Genomic DNA, 12,075 nt, shown 5'->3' on the forward strand with positions numbered 1-12,075 from the left:
GGCCACCGGGAATATGGTTTCGTGTCGTCACATCCGTCCCACGAATCTGACGTCACTTCCGACATCAAAATAACTGAAATTAAGATGGTGAAAATTAATATCAAACGTTGAATATATCCATGACATAAATCACATATTATACATTTCACTCACGTATTCAAACACAATTTATCATAAAGTATAGATTATGAGGTCAAATGGTGAAACACATTGTGTCTAAGGCTATTCCACTATATGACTCATCACAGAATGACAGACTAACATGGCTGATGTAACAATATCACAAGTTTAGTGAAATCCACAAATCTGACGGTTGTAGTTAGGCCTATAACACTTTGCACTACGTGTATATATCTAATGTGTATATAGTTGCAAGCTCGCCTCATCTTATCATAACATAAAAACATGTGCTAATGCAAAACATAATCAAAATTACGGTTGTTTTCTTGTGTGGGGTTGTGTGTTTTGGGGTTGTTGTTTTTGTTGTGGGTTTTTTGTGTTTTTTTTGTTTTTTTCTAAACGCCACAAACATTTAACACAGAGAGTAAGAGACAATGACAATTTTTTTTTATAACTTTTTATTATTATTTTATTTTTTGACATTACAAACATGGATGATGATGAGATGGATGGTGAAGCCACAGTATTTCTATTTCGGTATGGAACTACTTGACAGGTCTGTGCTTCACGCTTGCTGTCAGTTGAGCTATCTCGGTATCACCCGAGCCCGGGGTATACGGAACCTGCAGTACATGCCGGGTAATCATCCCCCATGTGGGGTCATACACTCGGGAAACACACCCATAATCGCAGATTATTGATGGAAAAGTTAGTTGAAAGGAAATGTTTTTATTTAACGACGCACTCAACACATTATAATTACGGTTATATGGCGTCAGACATATGGTTAAGGACCACACAGATATTGAGAGAGGAAACCCACTGTCGCCACTTCATGGGCTACTCTTTCCGATTAGCATCAAGGGATCTTTTATATGCACCATCCCACAGACAGGATAGCACATACCACGGCCTTTGATATACCAGTCGTGGTGCACTGGTTGTGACGAGAGAAAGTTAGTTTTGTTTAACGACACCACTAGATCATCTTGATTTATTAATAATAATCGGCTATTGGGTGTCAAGCATTTGGTAATTTTGATGTAAAGTCTTAGAGAAGAAACCCGCTACATCCATCCATTAGTTGCAAGGGATCTTTTATAAGCACCATCCAATAGACAGGAAAGCACATACCACGGACTTTGATGATATACCAGCAAAGTTAAAGTTTGTTTTATTTAGAGCACATTGATTTATAAATCATCGGCTATTGGATGTCGAACAGTGGTAATTTTGACATATACAATAAGAGAGGAAACCCGCTACATTTTTCCATTAGTAGCAAGTAATCTTTTATATACACCATGCTACAGACAGGATTACAGACAGGAAAGCATATACCAAGGTCTTTTATATACCAGTCATGGTGCATTGGCTGGAACGAGAAATAGCCCAATGGGCCCACCGACGGGGATCGATCCCAGACCGACCGCGCATCAGGCGAGCGCTTTACTACTGGGCTACGTCCGTCAAGTCCGTCACTTCATCTAAAACAGTGCGCAATTTAACAAAACATCATAAGCCTAGTTTTGCACGTAAAAGTAAATTTACGAGTAAATAACAATTCTTATTATTACTGACAGCACAACAAATTTCATTTCCTTTGGTCGTTAAATACTCCATCTTCCGTAATGATGTCATGTTTCGGGCGTGAAATAGATGCCAAACACTTTCAAATGTATGACCGGTATTACCGTTTGTCGAAGACGTAAACTTGCGAAGTTTTGTGAAATTAGCTCCAGAGCGTCAACGGAATAATAAAAAAGTAAAGTTTATTTTTATTTAACGACGCCAGTAGAGCACGTTGATTTTTTTATCTTATCATCGGCAATTGGACGTCAAACATATGGCCATTCTGACACTGTTTTTTTTTAGAGGAAACCCGCTTTCGCCACATAGGCTACTCTTTTACGACAGGCAACAAGGGATCTTTTATTTGCGCTTCCCACAGGCAGGATAGCACAAATCATGGCCTTTGTTGAACCAGTTATGGATCACTGGTCGGTGCAAGTGGTTTACACCTACCCACTGAGCCTTGCGGAGCACTCACTAAGGGTTTGGAGTCGGTATCTGGATTAAAAATTCCATGCCTCGACTGGGATCCGAACCCAGTACCTACCAGCATGTAGACCGATGGCCTAACCACGACGCCACCGAGGCCGGTACGGAATAATAAAGTTAAGGATACACCATTGGTTTATTAATCGTTTTCTACTGGATTCTGATATGCAGTCATCAGAGGAAACCTGCTACATCTTCCCTTTAGCAGCAAGGGATCTTTTATGTGCACTTTCTCACAGACAGGAAAGCACGTGCCACGGCCTTTGATACACCAGTCACAGTGCACTGGTTGGGACGGGAAATAACACAATCAGAGAATGGGTCCATTGAAGGGATTTGAACCTCGGGACCCAAACTTCTCATTAGCACAAAAATACATATCGGCTATTGGGTGTAAAGAAAACTAAGAAAATTAATATGATGATAATAAATACGTTTAACACAGTTACGGGTAAATTAATTGCAACTGGAATGAATAAACGGTAGGCAATATGTTTGTTTGTTTGTTTTGGTTTTGTTTTGGTTCGTTTTGTTGTTTTACACAATTAAGCATAATATTATATTAAATCAAAACGTATCCTTAAATACATATGACATAATTAAGGGTACCGTATTCTGAATAAATAAATAAACAATTAATACTTTTTAATAATATATTAAGCATATATTCATGTGATTAAATTAAATATTTAAATACGTTTAACATAATTAAGGATAAATTAATTAGAACCAGTTAATGTATTTAAATATATTGTATATAATTAAGAAAAAAAAAAATAGCAGCACCCCATACCAAACAAACAAAAACAAAAACAAAAAACCCCACCTATAATTAATCCTTAAATATCATTAATACAAGTAAGGGTAACTTGATATGGATCAACAAATAACAGACAATTGATATTTTAAAAACATTTTTGCATAGTTAAACATATATTAGAACAAAAGTAACCGTTAACTGCCTTTGATATTATAACGTGTAAATTAATTTCAGTTTCTAAATTAAAGACAGTATATAAATACATACATATTTTATTTTTAAAATAATGTATTAAATCAAAATTACTTTTTAAAAATACTTTTGACATAATTAAGGGCAAATTAATAGGAATAATTAAATAGAAGCATTTGGATTAGACTATAAGTAATCCTTAAATACGTTTAACACAATCAAATCTAAAGAAATGGAATTTAATAAATAGAAGATAATATTATGAAAATATGTTTTACACAGTTAAGCTTATATTGAATTAAAATTCATCCTTAATCACCTTTAACGTACGGTACGGTAATTGACTTCTTAGTTTTTTTTATAAATAACAGACCCTTTAAAAATTGTTTACATAATTAAGCTTATACTAAATTAGAAATAATTTTTAAAGCCGCAGACCCTAGTTTCAACCCGTAAAAATTGACACTAAACTAGTTTATCACTAGTTACAACAGAGTGAAACAAGGGTCTGTGACCCTGAAACAGGACAATATCCTTAAACATAGACTAGAACCTGATTCCATAACAGTTACTTCTCAGATGCGCGTGCGGTTTTTTTGTTTTTTTGTTTTGTTTTTGTTTTTTTGTTTTTTTAAATATGAAAAATGCAGGATGTATTAGAAACACCAGGATGACGAGAAACACTTCGGATAATCTAAAGAATAAAATATAAGAAATATTTCATTTTAGTGACCATAAACGACTCTAATATAGACAAATATGTCTTAGTGTTTAAAAACTAGGGTCTGTCCCTTTAAATAGGGCCTACATGTAGCTTTTATTTATTGGAATCAATAAATAGCAAAAAAAAATTTGAATGTGATTTACAGAGTTAACCTTGTATTAAACTATAATTCATCCTTAAGTAAATTTAACACAATTAAAAATAAATTCATTTGAATCACTAAACAACAGGTACTATATTTTAAATATGTTTACATAATTAAGCTTGCAATTAATAAACCCCCAATTAATCATTAATACCTTCAACACAATTAAAGGTAAATTCAATTCAATTCAATTCAGTTCGTTTATTGCTTTAAGCTACAAGCTTATCAGCACAACATATTTACACAGCATATATAAACACACAGGAGAATTAAATTATTATATACAATGAAACACATACTTTTGATCTAACATATTAAGTAACAAATTACCTGGTATCGGTATATAGCAGATAATAGAGAAAATAATATTTTTTGTTGTATAATTACATAATTAAATAAGTACCTAAATTAGAATAACGAAATTAATGGTAAATTAATGGTAAATTAAGAGTAAATTAAGAGTAAATTAATTGAATTAATTTTACTCACTGGCGATTAAAAGGCACTGCAATAAAACGATCATCTCGACGCAGAGCGAAAATCCAGACTAGAGCCGTCGTTTCGCATTCTAATGTGATCTGGAAAAACGGGTTAAAACTCCACTTGTTAATCTCGTTAAAAAAGCAGACGTATTTGAAAATTCACAGGAAAGTAAAGGTTTCCGTGTAAACAAAGTATACGTAAAAGGTTGACACGAGCGGCGGGTCGAGGGAGGGGTGTGCCTATGTTGCACATTCTTGATTTTCAAACATGCCGGGAGCCATTTCCAGTTATTAACGTTTTCACAAGTAATTAAAAGAACTCTTTTCTAGTCACTCCTTTTTTTAAAAGTGTACATCAAACATTGGCCCAGCCGGAAGGGGCAGAGACATGAAAGCCATACCCACTAATCACATACTCCCCTCCCTCCCTCTATATTATAATACACCTGAAATTAGAAACTATCGTATTCGATATAACTGGCTATAGTGTATGATTTTCTATTGTGTTACATTTTTGAAATTGGAAAGGTAGCTGGCTACCCCAAAAAACCCAACAATGCAGAAAACAAACAAACAAACAAATAAATTTGCAAACAACATCCACCTGTGGTTAATAGCTTGGAGGGTATTTAAACCAGAATAATAATACTTTGCACTTGATATCATATGGACATTTGCGGTAAAACTTGCAAGTTTGCAGATAGAATGCTTTATAAGTAGTAACAGAAGTAAAATTGTTAGTTTGCAGATAGAATGCTTTATAAGTAGTAACAGAAGTAAAATTGTTAGTTTGCAGATAGAATGCTTTATAAGTAGTAACAGAAGTAAAATTGTTAGTTTGCAGATAGAATGCTTTATAAGTAGTAACAGAAGTAAAATTGTTAGTTTGCAGATAGAATGCTTTATAAGTAGTACCAGAAGTAAAATTGTTAGTTTGCAGATAGAATGCTTTATAAGTAGTAACAGAAGTAAAATTGTTAGTTTGCAGATAGAATGCTTTATAAGTAGTAACAGAAGTAAAATTGTTAGTTTGCAGATAGAATGCTTTATAAGTAGTAACAGAAGTAAAATTGTTAGTCAAAAGATGTAACGCCCGACATGAGGAAGGAAATGTTTTATTTAACGACGCACTGAACACATTTTATTTAACGACGCACTGAACACATTTTATTTAACGACGCACTGAACACATTTTATTTACGGTTGTATGGCGTGGGACATATGGTTAAGGACTACACAGGTATTGAGGGAGGGAACTCGCTGTCGCCTCTTCATGGGCTACTCTTTTCGATTAGCAGCAAGGGATCTTTTATATGCACCATCCCATAGACATGATAGCACAGACCACTGCCTTTGATGTACCAGTCGTGGTGAGTCTGACATGAGAAAGAAAGAAAGAAATGTTTTATTTAACGACGCACTCAACACATTGTATTTACGGTTATATGGCGTCAGACATATGCTTAAGGACCACACAGATATTGAGAGAGGAAACCCGCTGTCGCCAATGAAAAAATGTAGCGGGTTTCCGCTCTAGCACTACAAGTCAAAATTACAAAAAAATTGACATCCAATAGCCAATGATTAATAAATCAATGCGCTCTAGTGGTGTTGTTAAACAAAACAAACTTTGACAAACTTTTATATTTAGGGTGGTGCATGCCTGGTACACTGTGAGTGCCGTGCGAGTACCACTGTGTCTCCCTGTGATGACAGGGGCGGAACGTAGCCCAGTGGTAAAGCGCTCGCTCGATGCGCGGTCGGTCTGGGATCGATCCTTGTCGGTGGCACCATTTGGCTATTTCTCGTTCTAGCCAGTTCACCACGACCGGTATATCAAAGGCCGTGGTAAGTACTATCCTGTATGTGGGATGGTGCATATAAAAGATCCCTTGCTGTTAATCGAAAATAGTAACCCATGAAGTTGCGACAGCGGGTTTCCTCTCTCAATATATGTGTGGTCCTTAACCATAGTCAGATGCCATATAACCGTAAATAAAATGTGTTGAGTGCGTTGTTAAATAAAACATTTCCTTTCCTTTCGATCGGCATTCGTTAAATAGTTTTACCCCAAATGGGTAATAATACCAATATGATATCAGGAGCAAAATATTATTGTCCTGGTGTGAATATTTTCAAAGTTGTTAATCAGTGAAGAGGGAAACAATCTTTGGAGGGGGGGGGGGGGGGGGGGGGGTGGGGGCACACGATATATTAGCCACTCCTACAATCCTAACAGGACTTATTGGTGATTTGGGTACACCACCCCCACCCCCACCCCCTACACACACATACAACCATTATAAAAGCTTGATTGAACCAGTGACATAAAAATATTTATTTTACAGAGATATTGTTAACAGTCTTTCTTCTTTTACTTAGTTTGAAGAGCTGACATTATTTACCACCATCACCCCCATTCAATCTTCGAAAGTCAAGGGTGCTATTCCGTGACGTTACTCCATAACGATAGGAGTCAGGATTGAATAGAAGGAAATGGTTTATTTAACGACGCACTCAACACATTTTATTTACGGTTATATGGCGTCGGACATATGGTTAAGGACCACACAGATATTGAGATAGGAAACCCGCTGTCGCCACTTCATGGGCTACTCTTTTCGATTGGCAGCAAGGGATCTTTTATATGCACCATCTCATAGACAGGATAACACATACCACGGCCTTTAATGTACCAGTCGTGGTACACTGGTTGGAGCAAGAAATAGCCCAATGGGCCCACTGACGGGGATCGATACCAAACCGACCGCGCGTCAGGATGGAATAGGACCCTTGTCTTCACTTCACTTCATTTCACTTTACTTTCGTGTTCTGGTTTGTGCCCCATTAGATACTGTGCCCCCTCCCCCCCCCCACTACACCGGTGTAGGGGGTTGGGGTGGGGGTCTTTCAAATATCTTTCTTATGGGCTCTACGTCCGATGGCTTAACCACTTCACCACCGAGGCCGGCGGACAACAAATACAGAGTGAGAGAGAGTGAGAGAGGGAGAGAGAGAGAGAGAGAGAGAGAGAGAGAGAGAGAGAGAGGGGTGGCAAAATTCGGGCAAAACAGTGGGAAAACAGTGGGAAAAATTCGGGCAAATTTTATCTGGGTAAAATTTCGGGCAAATCAACCCCTCCAGCCCCCCTAAATCAAAGAGTCCCCATACGCCCATGCTCGGCGGTGTAGTGGACCATCCTCGGCGGTGTAGTGGACCACCCTCGGCGGTGTAGTGGACCACCCTCGGCGGTGTAGTAGACCACCATCGGCGGTATAGTGGTTAAGCCTTCGGACATAAGGCTGGTAGGTACTGGGGTCGCCTCCACATACCGGCTCCCACTTAGAGCGAGTGTAATGACTCAGTGGGTAGGTGTAACACCACTAGTCTACATTCTCACTAACAAACAAGCACAAAACCCACTGCCCTTGACGGACAGTCCGGATAGCTGTGGTATGTGTTCAGGACAGCGTGCTTGAACATTAATTGAATATGAACATAAAAATAAGTAAAAACAGACGAATGTAAAATAATTTTTCAAATTACATCAAAGCACGTGGAAGTTTGAAACACACTAGGCCTACATGTACATGAAACTGATTGCCACTAACAGTATTATTACACCTGTAATTATTTATATAAACAATGTCGTGTGTAGTGTAGTGTAGTGTAGTGTAGTGTAGTGTAGTGTGGTGTAGTGTAGTGTGTGTGGTGTGATGTAGAGTGGTGTCGTGTAGTGTAGTGTAATGTAGTGTAGTGTAGTGTAGTGTAGTGTGGTGTGGTGTGGTGTGGTGTCGTGTGGTGTCGTGTCGTGTCGTGTCGTGGGGTAGGGTGGTGTGGCGTGGCGTGGCGTGGTGTGGTGTAGAGTGGTGTCGCGTCGTGTCGCGTCGTGTGGAGTCGCGTCGCGTCGTGTCGTGTCGTGGGGTAGGGTGGGGTGGGGTGGCGTGGCGTGGCGTGGCGTGGCGTGGCGTAGAGTGGCGTCGTGTCGTGTCGTGTGGGGGCAGGGCCATAACTAGCAGGAGGGAATAAGAGGAGCGTGGGGGTAGGGTAGGGGAGTGGGGAGTGGGGCGTGCTATAGAGAAAAGGAGAAGAAAAAAAAAGAGCTGGCCTAAAACCTTTTCATCCTGTATTTCCATTATTCTACCCACAATAGTACATGTACTTGTAAACCACGTAAATATGCGTAGTGTTTCGTTTACAACCCTAAATAGTTGTTTGTTAGTAATGCTAATATGAATCAATGTTATCCAGATTCGGGCATTTTTGTTAAAACGGGCAAAAGCAGTTTGCCCCCCCCCCCCCCCCCCCCCCCCCGAAAAAAAAAACAAAAAAAAAAAAAAAAAAAAACACCTGGAGGACGGATGGTGATGCTACTATGGCCTACGGTTCGTTTAACGACACCACTAAAGCACATTAATATATTAATCAACGGCTACTGGATGTCAAGCATTTAGTAATTTTGACATATAGTCTTAGAGAGGAAACCCGCTACATTTTTCCATTAGTAGCAAGGGATTTTTTTATATGCACTATCCCACAGACAGGATAGCACATACCACGACCTTTGATATACCAGTCGTGGTGCACTGACTGAAACGAGAAATAGCACAATGGGTCCACCAACGGAGATCGATCTCAAACCGACCGTGCATCAAGCGAGCGCTTTACCACTGAGCTATGTCCTTGCCCCACGGACATATAGAGTAATTTGCTTTGTTTTTATCTTTGAACATTTCTGTTCTGGGATTTGAACTGGGGACGGTGGGTAGCAGTAACCCATCCTTAATCCGCCACAGTAGTGTACGACATATCCCAGTGTGTTAAATAAATTCACTGTACATACAATTCGGCAAATTAAAGCGACGAGGGAAAAAAGTCACCCGAGCCACGACCCCAAAGTTTACAGTTCACAACGAACAACCACTATGATTTGTTTTTTAAAGGCATACTGTCGCGGATTTAAGGACCTTATTTCTCTAAAAATGGATAATAAATAGAAATTATATTAATTGTTGGAAACCAAATATAGCTATCGCATCACCTTAACTGAACCATGATGGAGTGAAATCCATGTCATCCCTCTCGTCAATTTTAGTTCTTGAATTATGGACCATTGCCATAATTCAATTATTTTTACAAAATGTCATTAATAAACGGAGTATGATGGTTATGAAGATGGTTGAATAAAGTACATTTAGGGACAAATCAAATTATTTTTGTTCAGGTTTGTTAGACCATTAAATAGATCAGTGGTCTGTGACAATATGCCTTTAAACCACAAATGTTCGTTCTGTTTACACATGTATATGTCAAGTTGACCCGAAAGCACACTTCCACGTACGGAAAGCCACGATTTAAATAAAAGTATTCTCATTAGTATATTGTGTCGGTCGACCCAGACTAATATTGAAACAGTTTCACGTCTGCGGAGAAAAAACCCACAAACTTTATAAAAACCTGTAACCGCCTTTGTTACACACTCCTTGGTCAGAACACCATACATTATTTATTATAGCACGTGACAATAGCACACACTTAAAGACATGCGATTGGCTGCTTCACGGCGACGTCCTGCCACAGTCATAACATCCACTGAAATAAGCACAACCGCAATTGATTGCTCTGTGACGTGTGTGTGTGTGGGGGGGGGGGGGGGGGGGGGGGAAAGGCGCGCTTGACAAGTTTCCTGGTGGAACATACAGCTCCGTGTTCAGCGACAGCGAGCGTTAAAAAGTTTAGTTTTTTTTGTTTAACGACACCACTAGAGCACATTGAGTTATTAATCATCAACCATTGAATGTCAAACATTTGATAATAATTATCAGACTTAGAGATGAAACCCGCTACAAATTTCTATTAGTATCAGTGGATCTTTTATATGCACCATACCACAGACAGAATATCATATACCACAGCCTATGATATACCAGTCGTGGTACACTGGTTGGAACGAGAAAAATACCAATGGAACCACCGACGCGGATCGCTACAGCGAGCGGTGCTAATGTTTGCTAACTATTTTCTTTGGTTATAGAAAATGGTCATTAAGTTTAATTATGTGTAGCGTAAAAAATAGTCTAGCAAACGTTAGCGACACACGACTGAGTTTGCCCCTGGTAGACTATCTGTAGCTAGATAGGGCTACCAGAGACAGGTGAATTGCACAAAGACAGCACACTTGTCGAAAACATCTCACTGGCATAACGTTACGTTATAGAGTGTTCGCTTTAACTGAACGCGTCTCATTCCATCAGCCGCTCTCCCCCCCCCCCCCCCCTCTCTCTCTCTCGCTCTCTCTCTCTCTCTCTCTCTCTCTCTCTCTCTGTGTGCGTGTGCGTATGTGTGTGTTTGTGTGTGTGTGTGTGTGTGTGTGTCTATCTCTTTGTTTTGAGATATCTCTCCCCCATCTCTCTTCTCCCAACTGCCAAAATAACCATATGTTAAACATCAAATAGCTATAGTTGAAAATGTGATAATGTGTCATTTAAACAATTGCATTCCTTTCCAACATGATTCCATTATATTCTTATAGCCTACTTAGTCCACAAACCGATAGTGGGTTAAAGGAACATTCCTGAGTTTGCTACATTGTATGATGTTTTCGACTAATAAAATATTTCTACGATTAAACTTACATATTAAATATATTTTCTTGTTTAGAAACCAGAGTCTGTATATTCCATGTGTTTCTGGTCGTCTGAATATTTGTAAGAAGCCCAAACTGGATTTTGCCTTCAAATAAATTCGTACGTACTAAAAAATATATTTTAGGAAATAACATGAAATTTAACCTAATACAAATATTAGAACTAGTAGAAACACGTTTAATATACAGCCACTAATATTTTATGCAGAACAATATATTTGATATGTAATTACAATCGTTAAGAAGTCTCTGTTAGTCGATAACATCTTAAAAATTGCAGCAAACTCAGGAATGTCCCTTTAATGGTTAGGTGAGAGAGAAGTCGGTATGATGGTCTTATACCTCCCCATTGGGTTGGATCTCCAGTACCGAAATGCGAACCCCAGTACCTACCATCCGATGGCTTACCCACTGGACAAAATTTAATTTGGCCACTACCTTCCCGACGAACCCATAGGCACTTGATGACAGGATAATGTAAATATTGTCAATATACCACAATATACCCCTCAAAAAACCCTCTTAGCACGCACTAGCCTACATACAAACCCCTGAAAATATTGCACTAACACGTAGCCTATATTGTTACAAGGCTTAACAAGCGTTTTCCCTACACTGAACGCAAAAATATAAATTTGAAAACTGACTTGAAATAATTTATGTTTAATTAATTAAACATTTTAAATCTCTGAACTGGTTTATGAAGTTGCAAAAAAATGTCAAATGTAGATATTATACAAAGTAATTAAAGAACTTACATTTTCAAAGTCGAATATATATGGTCCTGATGAAGTGTTTTTAATACCTGATTATATCAAAGTCATAAGGTATTTTTCAAGAAGCATATGATACAAATTAAGCTGTAAAAGTATTTTTTTACTTTTTTTTACATTTTTCTTATGTTGTTTCGTGTTTTAAAATTACTGAATATTTATCGGACATTGG

The sequence above is a fragment of the Gigantopelta aegis genome, chromosome 5 (assembly GCF_016097555.1).
Source record: "Gigantopelta aegis isolate Gae_Host chromosome 5, Gae_host_genome, whole genome shotgun sequence".
NCBI lineage: Eukaryota > Metazoa > Mollusca > Gastropoda > Neomphalida > Peltospiridae > Gigantopelta > Gigantopelta aegis.